This window comes from Saccopteryx bilineata, chromosome 3, assembly GCF_036850765.1.
Source record: "Saccopteryx bilineata isolate mSacBil1 chromosome 3, mSacBil1_pri_phased_curated, whole genome shotgun sequence".
Classification (NCBI taxonomy): Eukaryota; Metazoa; Chordata; class Mammalia; order Chiroptera; family Emballonuridae; genus Saccopteryx; species Saccopteryx bilineata.
Genome location: NC_089492.1, coordinates 249,753,990 through 249,772,715, shown reverse-complemented (window position 1 = coordinate 249,772,715; position 18,726 = coordinate 249,753,990). Strand labels below are relative to the sequence as shown.

The 18,726-nt window shown below is 39.6% G+C and overlaps 1 non-coding gene across 1 annotated transcript; it reads right to left on the bottom strand.

The window, feature by feature from the left end:
* Positions 1 to 7,261: 7,261 nt before the first annotated feature.
* On the bottom strand, positions 7,262 to 7,425 carry LOC136332487 (U1 spliceosomal RNA). Its single transcript, XR_010730743.1, has one exon. It is a non-coding gene; the product is annotated as a U1 spliceosomal RNA (small nuclear RNA).
* Positions 7,426 to 18,726: the final 11,301 nt, after the last annotated feature.

Below are 18,726 nucleotides of genomic sequence, written 5' to 3'. Positions count from 1 at the left end.
ACAAATAATCGAGAATTTCCCAAGCCTGTGAAAAGAATTAGAACCTTGAATCCAAGAAGCAAACAGAACACTGAGTTACCTTAACACAAACAGACCTACTCCAAGGCATATCGTAATGAAATTATCACAAATCAATGACAAAGAAAATCCTTAAGGCAGCCAGGGAAAAGAAGACTATAACATATAAAGGAAGGCCCATTAGGTTATCATCAGATTTCTCAGCAGAAACTCTGCAAGCCAGAAGAGAGTGGACCCCATTATTTAAAGTACCAAAAGAGAGGAACTTCCAGCCAAGAATACTATATCCATCAAAGCTTTCCTTCAAATATGAAGGAGAAATAAAAACGTTCACAGATATAGAGAAGATGAGAGCTTTTATCACCAGAAAACCCCCACTTCAGGAAATACTAAAGGGAGTTATCCGACCAGATACAAACAACAAAACAAAACAAAATCACAAGTAAAAGCTCCAACAAGAGCACAATAAAAACAAGAATAATCTGTGACAACAAAAACAAAAAAAGGGGAGAAGACAAAAATTAGCAGTAACAGAGGAGGATGGAATGCAGAAGCAGTCATGAAGATAATGGACTACAATGAATGTAACATATATTCTTTTAATTACCTAATTGTAACCACCCCTGAAAATACCACTACTGAAACACATGGCTTAAAAAAAAGAAGAAACAGAGGAAAGAAGTATGGAATACAACCAAATATAAACAAATGACAGATAAACAAAAGAGAAGAACCAAAAAAGAAATACAGCTATTAGAAAGCATTATATAAAATGGCAATAGGAAACCTTCAAGTGTCAATAATTACATTAAATGTAAATGGATTGAACTCACCAATAAAAAGACACAGAGTAGCACAATGGATCAAAAAAAATCCAACTGTATGCTAGCTTCAAGAAACACATCTAAGCTATAAGGATATAAATAGTCTCAAAGTGAAAGGCTGGAAAACAATTCTCCAAGCAATTAATAGCCAAAGAAAAGCAGATATAGCCATACTCATATCTAACAATGCTGACTATAAGACAACAAAGGTAATCAGAGACAAAGATGATCATTTCATAATGATAAACAGGACATTGAATGAAGAAGATATAATACTTAATATATATGCACCAAACCAAGGAGCACCAAAGTATATTAGACATCTAACTGATCTCTTAAAATACAAACCAACAAAAATACAATCATACTTGGAGACCTCAATACACCACTGACGACTCTAGATCATTCATCCAAACAGAAAACTAATAAAGAAATATTGGCCTTAAACGGAACACTAGAACAATTGGATATGATAAACATCTACAGGACATTTCTTTTTTTTTTTTTTTTCATTTTTCTGAAGCTGGAAACAGGGAGAGACAGTCAGACAGACTCCCGCATGCGCCTGACCGGGATCCACCCGGCATGCCCACCAGGGGCGATGCTCTGCCCACCAGGGGGCGATGCTCTGCCCATCCTGGGCGTCGCCATGTTGCGACCAGAGCCACTCTAGCGCCTGAGGCAGAGGCCACAGAGCCATCCCCAGCGCCCGGGCCATCTTTGCTCCAATGGAGCCTTGGCTGCGGGAGGGGAAGAGAGAGACAGAGAGGAAAGCGCGGCGGAGGGGTGGAGAAGCAAATGGGTGCTTCTCCTGTGTGCCCTGGCCGGGAATCGAACCCGGGTCCTCCGCACGCTAGGCTGACGCTCTACCGCTGAGCCAACCGGCCAGGGCCTACAGGACATTTCATCCCAAAACATCAGAGTATCATTTTTCTCCAGTGTACATGGTACATTCTCAAGAATTGACCATATGTTGGGACACAAAACTAACATTAACAAATTCAGAAAGATTGAAATTATACCAACCATATTCTCTGACCATAAAGCTTTAAAACTAGAATTCGACTTTAAAAAAGAAGTAAACAAACCCACAAAAATGTGGAAATTAAACAACATACTTCTAAAAAACGATTGGGTCAAAGAAGAAATAAAAGCAGAGATCAAAAGATATATACAGACAAATGAAAATGACACCATGACATATCAGAATCTCTGGGATGAAGCAAAAGCAGTTATAAGAGGGAAGTTCATATCACTACAGGCTTATATGAATAAACAAGAGAGAGCCCAAGTAAACAACTTAACATCACATCTTAAGGAACTAGAAAAAGAAGAACAAAGGCAACTCAAAACCAGCAGAAGAAAGGAAGTAATAAAAATTAGAGCAGAAATAAATGAAATAGAGAACAGAAAAACTATAGAAAGAATCAATAAAACAAAAAGCTGGTTCTTTGAAAAGATCAACAAAATTGACAAACCCCTTGGCAAGACTCACTAAGGAAAGAAGAGAAAGGACTCATATAAACAAAATCCAAAATGAAAGAGGAGAAATTACCACAGATATCATAGATATACAAAGGATTATTGTAGAATACTACGAAAAACTATTTGCCACCAAATTTAACAATCTAAAAGAAATGGATAAATTCCTAGAACAATATAATCTTCCTGGACTAAATCATGAAGCAGAAAGCCTAAACAGACCCATAGCAGGGAGGAAATAGAAACAACTATCAAAAACCTCCCCCAAAATAAAAGTCCAGGGCCAGATGGCTATACTAGTGAATTCTATCAAACAGTCCAAGATTTGGTTCCTATCCTACTCAAAGTTTTCCAGAAAACTGAAGAAGAAGCTATACTTCCAAACATATTTTATAAGGCCCACATAACCCTCATACCAAAACCTGGTAAAGACAACACAAAAAAAGAAAACTAGCCTGACCGGGCGGTGGCGCAGTGGATAGAGCGTTGGACTGGGATGCGGAGGACCCAGGTTCAAGACCCCGAGGTTGCCAGCTCAAGCGCGGGCTCATCTGGTTTGAGCAAAGCTCACTAGCTTGGACCCAAGGTCTCTGGCTCGAGCAAGAGATTACTCGGTCTGCTGTAGCCCCCCAGTCAAGGCACAAATGAGAAGGCAATCAATGAACAACTAAGATGCTGCAATGCTTCTCATCTCACTCCCTTCCTGTCTGTCTGTCCCTATCTGTCCCTCTCTCTGTCTGTGTCACACACACACACACACACACACACACAAAATAAATAAATAAAAGAAAAAAGAAACCAAAGTCCATTATTAGGATTAGACCCAAACATTCAGGGTTGAGGCTGAAGTTCTGGTAGCAGAATTTTGGACTCCAATTTTTAAGATCCAGTCGAGGTTCTTCATTTGAAACTAATTTCAGAACTGAATAATTTATGTTTGGAACTCCAGATTCTATATGTAAGCCCCTTATTCTAGCATTGGATATAAAGATCACTCAAAATGCTATTAAAATTATAGTTTATATCAAGGTAACTCCAGGTTCTATTTGGTAATCTCAAACTTTTATAATGGAATTCAAAGTTCTCTAGGTTCTACACTCTGAGGTACTTATCATAGTGGTTAAAGGCATAAGCTCTGGACGCACACTTCTTATGTTTGGATACCATTTCTGTGCTTTCCAAGTATGTGACCTTTGGAAAGTTATTTAACCTCTCTGTGCCTCAGTTTCCTCATTTGTAAAATAGAGATGGTAATAATAGAACTCACCTGACAGGTTTTTTGTGAGCACTAAATGTAATAATAATGAAACATGTAGAGCACTCAGAACAATACTTGGCACATAATAAGCTCTTAAATGTTAGTCATTAGCATTAGCATTAGCATTATCAAAGGCTGATTCTAATACTAATCTAATATGCTAGGTTCCAATTTTAGAATTTTGTAAATTAATATTGTACCTCAAGGTCTAATTATGACACCTCAGGATATTCTACTAGAACTCAAGATGTGTTCTCTGAATCCCATATCCTATACTTATATTTCAGGCTAAGCATTCAAACTTTAATATTGTATTATTGGAACTTTAAAAGTTTCAATCTCAAAATACAAGACTCTAATAAAATAATTCCATGTTCTATTCTTGTGACTCCAGATACTAGTTCAGGAACTCTAGGTTCTTTCTCAGAAACTGAAGTTCCACCATTAGACTTCTAGATTTTATTCTAACCTGAGTTGCTACTATTAGAACTCCAGGCTCCAGATTTAAAGTCTGAGATTTGACTATTGCACTCCAATATCTACAACTTAAACTGCAGGTTCTATTCTCTGAACTTGAGCATTCTATGATTACAACTCAGCTGCTATTTGGAACCCAATTTTTTTTTCATTTTTTTAAAATTAATTTTCATGGGGTGACATTGATAAATCAGGGTACATATGTTCAGAGAAAACATATAGGCACAAAGTAAACCAGATAGAAGGTGACGGAAGATAATTTGACTTTGGGTGAGGGGTATGCAACATAATCAAATATCAAAATAATCTGGAAATGTTTTCTCTGGAACCCCAAATTTTACTACTGGAAATGCAATATAGGCTTTTAAATTTTTCTTCTTTTTTTTTTCTTATCAAGTGAGAGGCAGGGAGGCTGGAGAGGTAGACTCCCACATGCACCCCAACTGGGATCCACCCGGCAACCCCCATCTGGGGCCGCTGCTCTGTTGCTTGGCATCTGAGTTATTTTAGTGCCTGAGGCAATGCCATGGAGCCATCCTTAGCATCCAGGGCCAACTTGTTCATTTGAGCCATGGCTGCAGGAGGAGAAAAGAGAGAGAGAGAGAGAGAGAGAGAGAGAGAGAGAGAAAGGGGAGGGGGTGGGGTGGAGAAGCAGATGGTCACTTCTCCTGTGTACCCTGACCAGGAATTGAATCCAAGACTTCCACATGCCAGGCCAATGCTCTACCGTTGAGCCAACCAGCCAGGGCCAATATAGGCTTTATTCTCTGAATTTAAATCCTACAAGTAGATTCTACAATCACAATCAGAAATTCTATTTTAGTCTGAGATTCTAATATTGAACTCCAGATGCCAAACTTGGAATTGCATATTTTATTATTTTACTCCACATTTCATTCTTATAATCCCAGATTTGACTCTCGGTTTTCTAACTTCTAACTAGAGGTTGGAGAGAAAGGTTCCTTGAGAATTTCCCAGGCATAATTACTTGATTATACACTGTACTGAGCTGTGCTCTCAAATTCTTGGGATAAGAAATGCCTGGATGAAAGGAGTCCTCTGGCAATGGCTACAGCAACAGGGAACCAGATTGGCCTGTGACAAAATTGTGAAGTTAATAAAACTTCCTACAGTTACCCCCTCTTTGTGGCTCTTCTTCAGATCTCCAGTGACCTTATGCACTCTCACTGTTTCCATCTAACCCACTTAGGTCAAGTGGCTTTCAAAAATAGATCTGAGCCTGACCTGTGGTGCTGCAGTAGACAGAGCATTGACCTGGAACACTGAGGTTGCTGACTTGATCCCAAAGTCACTAGCTTGAGCCGGAGGTTGCAGGCTTGAGCCAAGGTCACTGGCTTGAGCCCGGGTTCAATCCCTAGTCAAGGTACCTGTGAGAAGGAATCAATGCACAACTAAAGTAGAGCAAAGAGTTGATTCTTCTTTCTCTCTAAAAAATATATTTGAAACTTACTCTAAAGTGCAAATGAGTTACAATATTACATACATTCTCCTTTTACTCCCTTTCATTTAAATATTTAAATTTTAAAGTCTCAGCCAAAGAATGAAAGCGTTTAAAGTAACATTACACACATTTTCAAGGAATGAGGGAGGTAATTTGGAAGGAAAAAATCACAGAGCCTCTGGTAGACCTTTGAAATCACCTTGCCTAATTAATTGGTATGTATTGTAAAAAGATTCTGGGATTTGGAAGAGTTCCCTCAATTCCCTCCTCACTTGTAAAATGGGGATAATACTTCATGTCGATAATATACATTAAAGAGTTTTGTGAACATTATGCAAATATAAGTTATTGTTAGTATCCCTCTCTGTTTACAAAGAAACATGTTCCTGACTGCTTTGACCATGACTACTGTGCCCCCTATGGGACATGCCTTGAATTACACTGTTATTTTTTCCTGAGCTTCACTCATGAATCACCTTAAGATTTTCTCTGGCATGCTCGAAGACCCTTCAGAAAGAAAGCTCCCTTGATTGGTTTCAGTAAATTTACAATATATTATTTAAGATTAGTGAGTTCAACAATTATCTATTGGACAGTTACTAAGTGGAAAGGGCGAAGGAGAATAAGATACAGAAGTCTTAATACCTACTGTTGAGGGGATGAGGGATATGCCAGGGTGTTAAGGAAGACTTCACGGAGTAGGTGATCTCCTACTTAGGTATCATGAAAAGAGTATAATTTTGAGAGGGAAATAAGAGCATTTCAGGCAGGGAGAACAAATGAGCAAAGGTACTAGTAAATTGCTCTGTGTAACCGAGCATCGTATCCAAGGAAGGATGAAGTGATGACAGTGATTAATAGCCATTGTTCATAGCTTCACTGTGTACACAGTCCTTTTAAATATTTGTCCTCAAGAGAGGTTTTCTAGCACAATCGTTTGACACCATGGACTGTGCCGGTAGCTACACATCCATTTAAGTCTGTTTAGATTTGATAATAATTTAAGCTCTCTTTGTTTCAGTTTTCTCATCTAAAAATAAAAGTACTGGCCTGACCTGTGGTGGCGCAGTGGATAAAGCGTCAACCTGGAATGCTGAGATCGTCAGTTTGAAACCCTGCACTTGTTTGGTCAAGGCACATTTTGGAGTTGATGCTTCCTGCTCCTTCCCCCTTTCTCTCTCTTTCTCTCTCTCTCATAAACTCTCCTTTCTAAAATGAATAAATAAAAATTAAAAAAATAAAAGTACCTACTTCACTGGGCTCTTGTCAGGATTAAGTTTGTCAAATTCTCATATACTAGCTAATGCTTAATAACTGCAGTAATTAGTAGTTATCATAAACTACTATTATTTAACCTTTAAAGTAGAAATTACTATCCCAATACTACAAAGGAGGAAACAGATTATGTGACTAAAATAAAATGCCAAATCTTAGGCTTATTAAACTATATACACCAGAGACTCTAGACTACAAAACCAGATTGGGACCAGAGTTTTAAGGACTCTGAATGACAGTGTAAAGTTTGGGCTCTATAACATGTAGGCTGTGAAGAGCCACAGAAGATTTTTAAGCCGGAGAGAGTTTTAAATCGGATTTCTATTTTAAAGAGAATTCAGAACCTTCTGAGTAGGTTACACTGAACTTACAAGCAGCAATTGTAATTATGATAATAAACATGTAGTTCACACTAATTATGTATTAGGTATATGGAAAGAATACTTTGCATTGCATTTTTTTCAACAGGTGAGAGCGTGAACATAGTCCCCCACTACCACAAATTATGCAGTTGCGTTTCCCACACTTGGGAAAATTGCAGGGGTCAGCACATCTGGAGTGCAATGAATAAGCCTCACTCTGGGAAAACCACCTTCATGATCATGGTATCTCCCCTGCCAGGTAAGAACAGCCTTGCATTTTTTTTTGTTTGTTTGTATTTCTCTGAAGTTGGAAACGGGGAGGCAGTCAGACAGACTCCCGCATGTGCCCGACCAGGATCCACCCGGCATGCCCACCAGGGGGCAATGCTCTGCCCATCTTGGGACGTCGCTCTGCCACAATCAGAGCCATTCCAGTGCCTGAGGCAGAGGCCACAGAACCATCCTCAGTGCCCGGGCAATCGCTGCTCCAATGGAGCCTTGGCTGTGGGAGGGGAAGAGAGAGACAGAGAGGAAGGAGATGGGGAGGGATGGAGAAGCAGATAGGCGCTTCTCCTCTGTGCCCTGGCCGGGAATCGAACCCGGGACTCCTGCACGCCAGGCTGACGCTTTATCACTGAGCCAACTGGCCAGGGCCAGCCTTGCATTTTTTATGTATTTTTCTGAAGCTAGAAACAGGGATAGACAGTCAGACAGACTCCTGCATGTGCCCAACCGGGATCCACCCGGCACGCCCACCAGGGGGCGATGCTCTGCCCCTCTGAGGCGTCGCTCTGCCATGACCAGAGCCACTCTAGTGCCTGGGGCAGAGGCCAAGGAGCCATCCCCAGCGCCCTGGCCATCTTTGCTCCAATGGAGCCTCGCTGCGGGAGGGGAAGAGAGAGACAGAGAGGAAGGAGAGGGGGAGGGGTGGAGAAGCAGATGGGTGCTTCTCCTGTGTGCCCTGGCCGGGAATCGAACCTGGGACTTCTGCACGCCAGGCCGACGCTCTACCACTGAGCCAACCGGCCAGGGCCCCAGCCTTGCATTTTTTAAAAAGAAAATAAACTGTTAGATGACATCACCTCATTAAAAAAACTCACAGGAAGCAAACAGAGGAGTGACTCTCCTAATATTCAATTTCTAATGTGATTTTGATAGGGGAGCCCAAAAGTTAGAAATTTGGCTTCAGTAATAGTAGCTTTTTAGTTGGTAATAAATAAGAAACATGTAAGGGTTAGGAAATAGTTAATATGCTTGCTACTCTCTCTCTTAATGGCTCCCTGGCATTTACTTTGAAATGTGGCAAAAAAGTTTACCTTTGCAGGAATATCAGGAAAAGCTTACAATGGGGAGGGATCTAACAATTAGGGGAGTTAAATCACAATAGTTATTTATAAAAGCCTAGCCACAGGATTTACTGTGAAAAGTTAAAGCCTGTAAATTAATTAGAAACTTAGTTCACCAATCTTAAATTTTTACTTTGTATCCTAAGAAACTGCGAGTATTTTCACAGATAGTTCCCAGAGGCAGACGGTCTCAGAAGTGCCAGGTCCTGGCTGTTCCTGGGAGACATCTGACCTTGGCTGTCTTGAAGATTTACCAAGGACACCAGATAGGACTATGCTGATTGGGCCTGTGTTACATCAAAAATCTTGCAGAGGAGCCTGACCAGGCGGTGACGCAGTGGATAGAGCGTCGGACTGGGATACAGAGGACCCAGATTGAGCACGGGCTCATCTGGTTTGAGCAAAAGCCCACCAGCTTGAACCCAATGTTGCTGGCTCCAGCAAGGGGTTACTTGGTCTGCTGAAGGCCCATGGTCAAGGCACATAGGAGAAAGCAATCAACGAACAACTAAGGTGTTGCAATGCGCAATGGAAAACTGATGATTGATGCTTCTCATCTCTCTCCGTTCCTGTCTGTCTGTCTCTGTCTATCCCTTTCTCTGACTCACTCCCTGTCTCTGTAAAAAAAAAAAAAAAAAAAAAAAAAATAAAATTAAAAAAAAAAATCTTGCAGAGGAGAAGTTTCTGTAGCCGAACCCCAACCTCTTGCATATTGTTACATGACTAACTGCACGGACTTTTCCTCTTCATTTCCTTTTGCTCCTGAACCCTATAAAAACCACCAGCACCATGAGAGTGTTAAGGCAGTTCTTTTGGACAAGAGTCACCTGCCTTCTCAAGTTGCAATCTGATGACACCCCTTATTCCTACTCAGTCCTTGTCTCTCTTTATTGGCATTAAAGGTGGCAAGTAACCACAAATCCGGCACTGTTTTCCGGTTACAATTTTTTCCCCCTTAAGTGAAAAGGAGGTTACATGTTTTTCTCCCACAGGTATTTTATAGACATTATCTACACTTCACAGCATGCAGGGCCTGGGGATCTGATAATGGAGGGGTACCCTGCGCAAGGTCATAGCTGGTAAAATGGCAGGGCTAAGATTCAAACCCAAACCTATTTACTCTAAAGCTCTTGCTTTTTAATCAACATCTAAATTCCTCCCAGTAGATAGAGGAGATATTTGAAGGCAGGAAGATGCTTCCCTCAAATTATATTCAGAGTATGAGTATGAGGACCAAGAGAAGAGAGAGGCTGGGGCTCCTCCCTTAAATGAAGAGAAGAAAATGAATCTGAATCCTGGGAGTTTCCAGTCCTCTGAGTCTGCAGGGGAGCAGGGGAAGGGGGAGCAGATGAGGAGGGAACAGGAAGCAGGGAGGGCCTAGCAGTTGATGACATTTCACCTGCTGAGCCTCATCCCACCAGGTAGCCAAAAGTTCTGGTGGACCTACTCTCTGCCAGGGACCTGGAATTGTGCAGACTGATAAACCTAATCCCATAAGATTTCAAAACATCACTATGTTATGATCCCATAAGATCAGAGCTAGCAGGCCCCTCAGAAATTATGTCCAGTATCCTCACGGAATAAAAAAAACAGGCCCAGAGAGGAGCAGTGATTCACCCAAGAGTCACACAGCAGTGAGAGGCAGAATTTATGGCCCCTGCTTTATTGGGATTTACTTTTCTTTAATTCATGCTAAAGTAAAAGTAGAAGATCCTTTCCCAAAAGCATGCTTTTAAGAGAAAAGAGAGCACTTAGAGGAGGAAGGGGATGTTGTATAGAGGAAGGAATAAGATCCTTTAATCCTGGGATCTACTCTGGTCCCCTCTCCAGCTTTCTCAGGAGTAGGTTATATCTGGGAATTTAAGAGGCTGTTATATGGGAAGGTAGTGACTCTTGTGTTTCTAGTAGGGACCTCCTAGGAGCAGAAATAAGATTTAAGTCCCTCCTCTACTCAAAAGCATACTCTCCCCACATGTAATTTCATACAGAACATCCCAATATAAAATGATCTCTGGGCCCACCAAAGAGACAGCAGAGCTTAAATCTGTGGGAACTGTGGACTGTGAGTCAGAAGACCTGGTTCTAGCTCCAACTCTGTCACTATCATTCTCGGTGACCCTAGCAAGCCCTTCCCCCTTCTTTGAACTTCAGTTTTCATTTTCTCTTCTGTGAACTGGAACAATTTTATCTATCTTTGAGGAGTGTTTCAAACTCTATCAATCTAGTTATACCTTTCTAGGGCCTAAATTTTTCATGTTGTTCCACAGTGTCTGGAATGTAGGGTCCCTGGTGGCTTGGTCTTGTGCTAAATCACACAGTTCTCTATTTGACATAATCTTGTCTAACCTCAGAAGTACCCTAACTAAACTGACCTCTTCATCTGGAAAAGACTGAAGCCTCTTAGATACTTTATCATGCTACTCATCCTGTCACCTAGCCTGGATTCTGACTATCAGTTTCTTCACTTGGCAGATGAAATAATCATTGTTATATAGAGGGGAATGTAAAAAAAAAAAAATTAATGGAGTCACTTTAAAGTTGAGCGAGAGCTACCACCCCAGAGGAACTGCCTTGCATGCCTATGCCTCAGAGCTTTGAACTAGGCCCAAAGCAAAACTGAATCTCAAACAACTGTTTGGAAAGATAACAAAAAAGCAAAGGTTATGACTACTGGATTGATGACTACAGGACTGAAAAATGTAAATATTCTTTAGAATTAACATAACCAGGTTATGGTATCTACACCTACAGAAATGCCTTTATTCTATAGATGTAATTGTTCCCCTTCCCCTTTTCATAAATAACCCTTGCCTTTGTCTCCTAATCAGAACACTATTCAGGTTTCTGCCTGAAGGCATAGCTATTCTGTTTGATATCAAATAAACGCTTGTTGCCTCTCACTTCAACTTTTGATATTTAGGTTAACAGAAGCATGATATAGAAGAATCTCTCTGAATCTTAGCTTCCTCATCTATAAAATTAAAAAAAAACCTATAAATCTGTAAAATATTTACATTACTGGGTTGTTGTGAGGCTCAAATAAGGACACATATTTGACAGTATCTGGCACATATTTCAAATTCATCCACTCTAAGTTATCCATCTCCACTGCTATTACCTGAAGCCTAGTCCAAGGTACCATTTTGCTTGAGTTTCTTTTTTTTTAATAGTATTTTTCCTTTCCATGTCATTTAAAAATTGTTTATTGATTTTTAAAAATTTATTTATTTATTTTATTTAGCGAGAGAGGGGGGGAGAGAGAGAGAGAGAGAGAGAGAGAGAGAGAGAGACAGGAACATTGTCTGTTCCTGTGTGTGCCCTGACCGGGGATTGAACCAGCAAACTCTGTGCTTTGGGACGACGTTCCAACCAACCAGGCCATTTGGCCAGGGCTGTTTATTGATGTTTAGAGAGAGTAGAGAGAAAGAGAGAGAGAAGAGGGGTATGGAGAAGAGGGAAGCATCAACTCATAGTTGCTTCTTGCATAATATTCCTTGACCAGGCAAACCCAGCATTCTGAACCAGCAACCTCAGCCTTCCAGGTTGACACTTAATCCACTGTGCTACCACAGGTCAGGCTTGCTTGAATTTCTGAGCCTCCTGTTCCCTGTTTCAAATGTTTCAACAATCCCATTGCTTCTCAGCAGCCAGTGATAATTTAAACATAAGTTAGATCACATTCCACACCCTGACTAAAAACCCTCTAAGGCTTCCCATTAAACTTAGATAAAACCCCCAATTTTTACCATGTGATCTGATTTTGCCTGTCTCTAGTCTCATCTCTTTGTCACGTATTCCTTTCTCAGACCACTCCAGCTAAACTGGCTTACTCTCAATTTCCCAGGCCTTTTTCCACACCAGGCCATTGTACACGCTGTCTCCTGGCTAACTGCTACTTGGCCTTCAGGTACCCAACTTACATGTCACTTCCTCACAAAGAGCTTCCTGGACCCTCCTGAATAACTGCTTCTCAAAGAGCTCCCTACCCCCATGATTCTCTCTCTTAACAACCTCATAACGTCCAGGATTTACCACAATTTATTATTATACATTCATTTGCATTTATTTATTTCTTTATATCACATCCCAAACATATGCATTGTCTCCTTTATATCCCTCTATCCCTAGTACCTCACACAATCCTGAAGATATGGTTGTTAAGGAGTACTTACTCAATGAAGAGTGGATGCTCAATTAGTGCCCTTTTTTCTCTTTTTCTTTACTTATTATATTATTACCAGACACAAGAAATATTCCACAGCTAACAAAAATATAGTTTCAAGTGTCAGGTGCCGTTTATTTTAAAAGCTTAAGTGTATGATCTTTGAAAATTGAGATCTAGGTTCAGATCTTTGCTCTGACACCTGCTGTGATCCAGGACAGATTCTTTAAGCTTTCTGAACCTTGGGTTCCTCCTTAGTAAATGAAGAAGTTAGTTAGCATCAACCTCAAAAGACTGTCCTGAAGATTAATGAGAATGTATCTGGAGCACTAGTGCAGTGAGACTCATTGAGTGTTCATAAATGGTAGCTATTTTATTTATTAGTAACTATCACTAATTCTCTGCATACTTCCAGGCCTGTACTCTAGTGCTCTTGTGCCATAAGAGACAATTAAAGTTTGTGTTAATTATACCTGAGTTCCAGTTCTGAAACTGGCTCCATGAACTTGGTGCTCTGTCTCCGTGAGCCTCATTTTCTCATCTATAAAATAGGCTCACTAACCCCTGCCCTACTCACTATCCAGGGCTATGAAGGGACTCAAACAGGATGGTACATGTACAAAGGCCTCATAAATTGTAAAGGGCTATATGTAAAAGTAAATGTCTTTTATTAATAATAATCTGTGGCTCACCTCCCAAGGAGACTCTGGGTAAGTAAAGTAATATTGAAGTGATGTTCCAAGTGATTGAGGCCAACAAGAGAGCTTCGGTCAGGACGCCAAGTTTGAACCTGATCATCTCCCAAGGGGCCAGGCCTCTGTTTACTTCTAATTGAAAAGAGAAGCCTGAATATCTCCCCAATCTCTTCAATGCCTCAGGGTGTAAGAAGAGGAGAGAAAAATCCAAATATGAGACATGGCTTGTTTGCCTGCCCTATTGCTGTCTGCCCAGATAGGGAGAAGAACCTGACAGATCTCTCCTTGTTTCCTGATTCTTCTGGCTCCTCCATGCCGCAGGGTAGATGTAGATACACAGCACTGTTAGAATCCTGGAGGAAGGGCTTTTTATTGGTTAAACTGATGACGACTGTTTTACACATCTTCCCTGCCCTTCCTCACTCTGGCATGTCACTGAAAACATACAGTCCTGGATTTCCAGGGAGATGGTGTTAAAATATAAAAGAACAGCACATGATTTAAATGTTGACCATTCATTCACTTGCTTGTGACCTTGGGCTTCATGCCCCCAACATGTAAAGTGGTAAGAAATGTTGGATTCTAGGATCACTGATGTCCCTTCCTGCTGGTAATGTGCTGGAAAATGTTTAATTAGCAGCTCTCCAAGTATAGGTTTGACATGAATGCTTATAATAATGGGTAAGATGAAAGTAAAAGAACAAAGACATATTAAAACATCACTTATTTGTCAATAATATTAATGACTTATTTCCTGAATCAGAGGATACTTTTCAAATGCTAGAAGAATATTTCCTCAATTTTTGCTGTTTTTCACAATGTAATAGCATTAGATACAACATAATTTTAAGTTTAATCTGCATTATTTAAAAAAAATTATTGACTTGAGAGAGAGAGAGAGAAATAAACATCAATTTGTTGTTCTACTTATTTATGCATTCATTCGCTGATTCTTGTATGTGCCCTGACAGGAGATTAAACCGGTAACTTGGTGCATGGGGATGATGCTCTGACTAAGCAAGCCACCCCGCCAGGGAAATCTGCATTATTAACATTGTACCACATATACCATGCTACCTCATATGTAATTCTTATAAAAAACATATCCTAAACATTCCCCAATATCAAGTGTATCCTAATACTTTTCTTCTAGGACCAGAGGATGGCAGTGTGCATTATCATGGACAGAATGTTAATTGTGCTTATGGAAATATAAACTTGACTTATAGGAAGGCACTTCACTCCTTCACACCAGGGTTTTCCCCTCCCTGGTGGTTGGTGCACATTCCTCCTCTGAGTGTGGGAGGAGGTGTGGTGGTGCTGAGGCAACATGGAAATTTGTAGTCAGATAGACCTAGCTTGGAACCTTAACTCTGCCACTTACAGTCACCTTGGACAAGTAATTCTACCTTGTCCCCAGTTTCCTAACCTCTCAACATGTTTAAAGAGCATTCCTCATTTTTTCTTTTAAGCCTGCTCCTCCTCCCCTGCTGATTCTTTGCCTGATAACATGGACTACCAATTTGCCCAACCCAGAAAACCAATCTCACTTTTGACTTCTCCCTCTTTTTCACATACCAATCCAATAATGAATTTGATGAATTTTGCCTCCCAAAATCTCTATCCTCCCACTATACCCTAATTCAAGCCATCATCACTTTTGTCTGAATTATTGCAATAGACACTTATAAATGGCTTTCCTGTCTCCAAATTTGTGTCCTTTAACCTATTTTCTACATAGTACAGTAGTTAGAGTGAACTTTTCTAAAATCAAACCACTGACCAGTTTAAAAGCTCTAATGGCTCCCCATTGCTCATAGAATAAAATCCAAAGTCCTTGATTTAAATTTTAAGGCCTTTCCTGATTTACCCTCTTGCCTTGGCTATCATTGCTCCCTAACCTTGTCCTCTCTGCCTTAGCCAAAATGTTCTCTCAGTTTTTTAGACACATATTTTTTCTTGCTTTTAGGTTGTTGCAAATTTTATTCCTGCTGCCTGGAACATGTTCTCTCCCTGCATATTACCTTCTCATGCCTCCTGCACCCAATTTACCTAGCCAAGTCTTAGCCATTCTTCAGATCCCAATCCCTAAACTGGACAAGGGTAAGAAGCCCTTGATTTGTGTTCCTATAGCACACTGTGCTTAGCCCTAAAGTCATAATTGCTTACTTTTTCTCTTGCTTCAATCAATCGAGTCTTTTTAAAAATTTTTTATTTATTTATTTATTTTAGAGAGGAGAGAGAGAGAAAGAGAGAGAAAGGGGGGAAAAGCAGGAAGCATCAACTCCTTATGTGCCTTGACCAGGCAAGCCCGGGATTTTGAACCGGTGACCTCAGTGTTCCAGGTCAACGCTTTATCCACTGCGCCACCACAGGTCAGGCCCAATAGAGTCTTTTAAAAAAATTTTTATTGATTGATCTTAGCAGGAGAGGCAGGAAGGAAAAGAGACGGAACATCTGGCTATTCCTGCATGTACCCCAACTAGGATTGAACCAGCAACTTCTGCACTTCAGGACAATGTTCTAACCAACTGAGCCATCCAGTCAGGACTTGACCAATAGAGTTTTAAGGGAAGAGATAGTATCTTGCTTATTACAGAACATAGTACCTGGTAGGTTCAATCTATATTTGACCAACTGATTGAATTAATGAACTGTTCTGTGCTCTCACTGTCCAGACCCCTGGCCCTGCACTGTATGCTAGGTTTCAGAATCTGTTTCTAGCCCTCTTTTCTGGTTTAGGTGACCTGTTCTCTTCTTGCACCCTAGGTAACTACCAAGACTATCAAGTGTATATTCTCTCTTATTGTCAACTTTCTCTGCAGTCCCAATTAGGATAGTCCAAGGAATCCAGGGTATTGGTGCCGGTCAATTCTGACTACCATTGCTACTTGCCCAGAGAGATTTGGATAATAACAACACACCATTTAATGAACACCTACTATGTAGCAATTCTAAGTATATAAGGCAGACATTAGCCTCATTTTACTGATGAGAAAGCACTTCTACTAATATCCAATACTTACTCAGGATTTGAAACCAGGTCTGTCTTGTTCCAAAGTTTTTCCACTACATAGGCTTGAAAGTGTTGTATCTCTTATTGTATCATGTTTGACAAGAAATGTGTTCATAGGGAAGCAAGACAATGACGGCAATGAGGCAAACCTTTTGGAAGGGGAGTCTGGTTATATCTAACAAAGCTACATATGCACACATCCTTTGATCTAGAAATGCCACTTCTAAATTCTAGAATTCATGCTTAAGATACATCTACAACTTTAGAAAAACACATATGCACAAAATTATTCATTGCAACACTGCTTGTAATACAAAATACTAGAAACAACCAAAATACCCACACACAGGAGAATGGTTGAATAAACTATAGAATTGGTTCTTAAACATTTGGTCATAGGCCTCAATTACATACTTATAAATTATTGAGGATCCCAGAGATCTTTTATTTATGGGGATTACATCTATTGATATTCACCATCCTAGAAATTGAAACTGAGAAAACATTTAAAACCATTATTATTCAAAATAACAATAGAAAACTCACCTCACACCTGTCAGGATGGCTGTCATCTATAAATCAAAAAACAAATGTTGGCGAAGATGTGCAAAAAAGGGAACACTTGTGCACTGTTGGTGGGAATGCAGATTGGTGCAGCCACTGTGAAAAGCAGTATGGAGTTACCTCAAAAAATTAAAAATGAAACTTTATCTTATGACCCAGCAATTCCACTTCTGGGAATCTACCCAAAGAAACCCAAAATACTAATTTGAAAGAATATACACACTCCTACGTTCCTTGTAGCATTATTTACAACAGCCAAGATTTGAAAACAACCCAAGTGCCCATCAGTAGATGAGTGGATAAAAAAGCTGTGGTACATTTAGACAACGCAATAATACTCAGCCATAAAAAGGAAAGAAATCTTACCTTTAAAAGCAGCATGGATGGAACTGGAGTTCATTATGCTAAGTGAAATAAGCCAGAGAAAGACCAGTACCATATGATTTCACTTATATGTGGAATCTAATGAACAAAATAAACAACAAATAGAAACAAACTCATAGATACAAACAACAGACTGACAGTTGTCAAAGGGGCTAGGAGTTGGGGGGGCTGGGTGAAAAAGATAAAATGATTAAGCAAAGAAAAATACTTATAGACACAGACAACAGTTAAGGATTGCAGGAGGGAAAAGGAGTGGGAGGAGGTGGAGGAGATAGATGGTGATGGAGGGAGTCTTCAGTTGGGGTGGTGAACGCACATGTAATATACAGATGATGTATTGTAGTTATACACCTAAAATCTGTATAATTTTATTAACCAATGTCACCCCAATAAATTCAATCAAAAATTTAAAAATAACAATAGTAAACTCATTATAAATTAACATAAATAACTTATTTTAATGAAAAAAAAAGAAACCCTGTATTTTCCAAAATAAAAAAACATAGTAAGAAGAGTAACATTATTTACATTTTTGCAAACTCTTTAACATCCATCTACTAGAAGACACTTTGGTTATCATATCTGCCTCTGCATTTAATCTGTTGGTATATGTTGTTTTAGTTGATGTGAATGAAGAAAATCTGTCCTTAATAGATATGTCGTTAGAAGAGTGAGGAGTATTTTAATAGTCATTTCAAATATTTGTGGATATTTTCTTTGATACTACATCAAAATTTGACAATTGGTAATTTCTTAAAGGTTGGTTGCAATGTGGAAACTGAAACCATATCAGTGATTTTTTGTGTTCTGTTCCACTAAAATCCTTTGATCCATATTATACTTTAAAGGGTTGACATGGTGCACCAAACCATACCAGCTTCAAATGTACAATTCACCCATAGATGTTTTTATAACATCATGCATCGGTCATTTGAAAAAATACTAGTTCACAGAGTTATACAGATTTACCAAATGTTGACACATTTCATTATACAACATAAAAAACTACATTTGTTAATATCACCACCCATCTTTTCAAAATGTTTGGGAAGCTGTTAAGTTTATGGTAGTGAATACAAGTTTTCCAAATTCTAGTATTTCCTTGAAAGCTTGAATTTTATCATTGGCAACAAATACTGTTAGTTGTTTGTTTTTCTTGAAGTGACAGGCTCACTTTACTTCTTTTCTAGGAAATGTCTGTCAAATTCCCAAGTCTAAATGAATAACCATAGTTTATCTATTGTTCTTCAAAGTAAAAATGATGTTAAAATAAAAGTGGTGTTGTGTGTGTGTATATTTTCTAGCTCTACTCACTTATAGAGCTTAGAAGCAATGGCACCATAGTAGAAATGAGCACACCTACCACCTAGATCTTGATTTCTAAATACCATTCTCCACTAA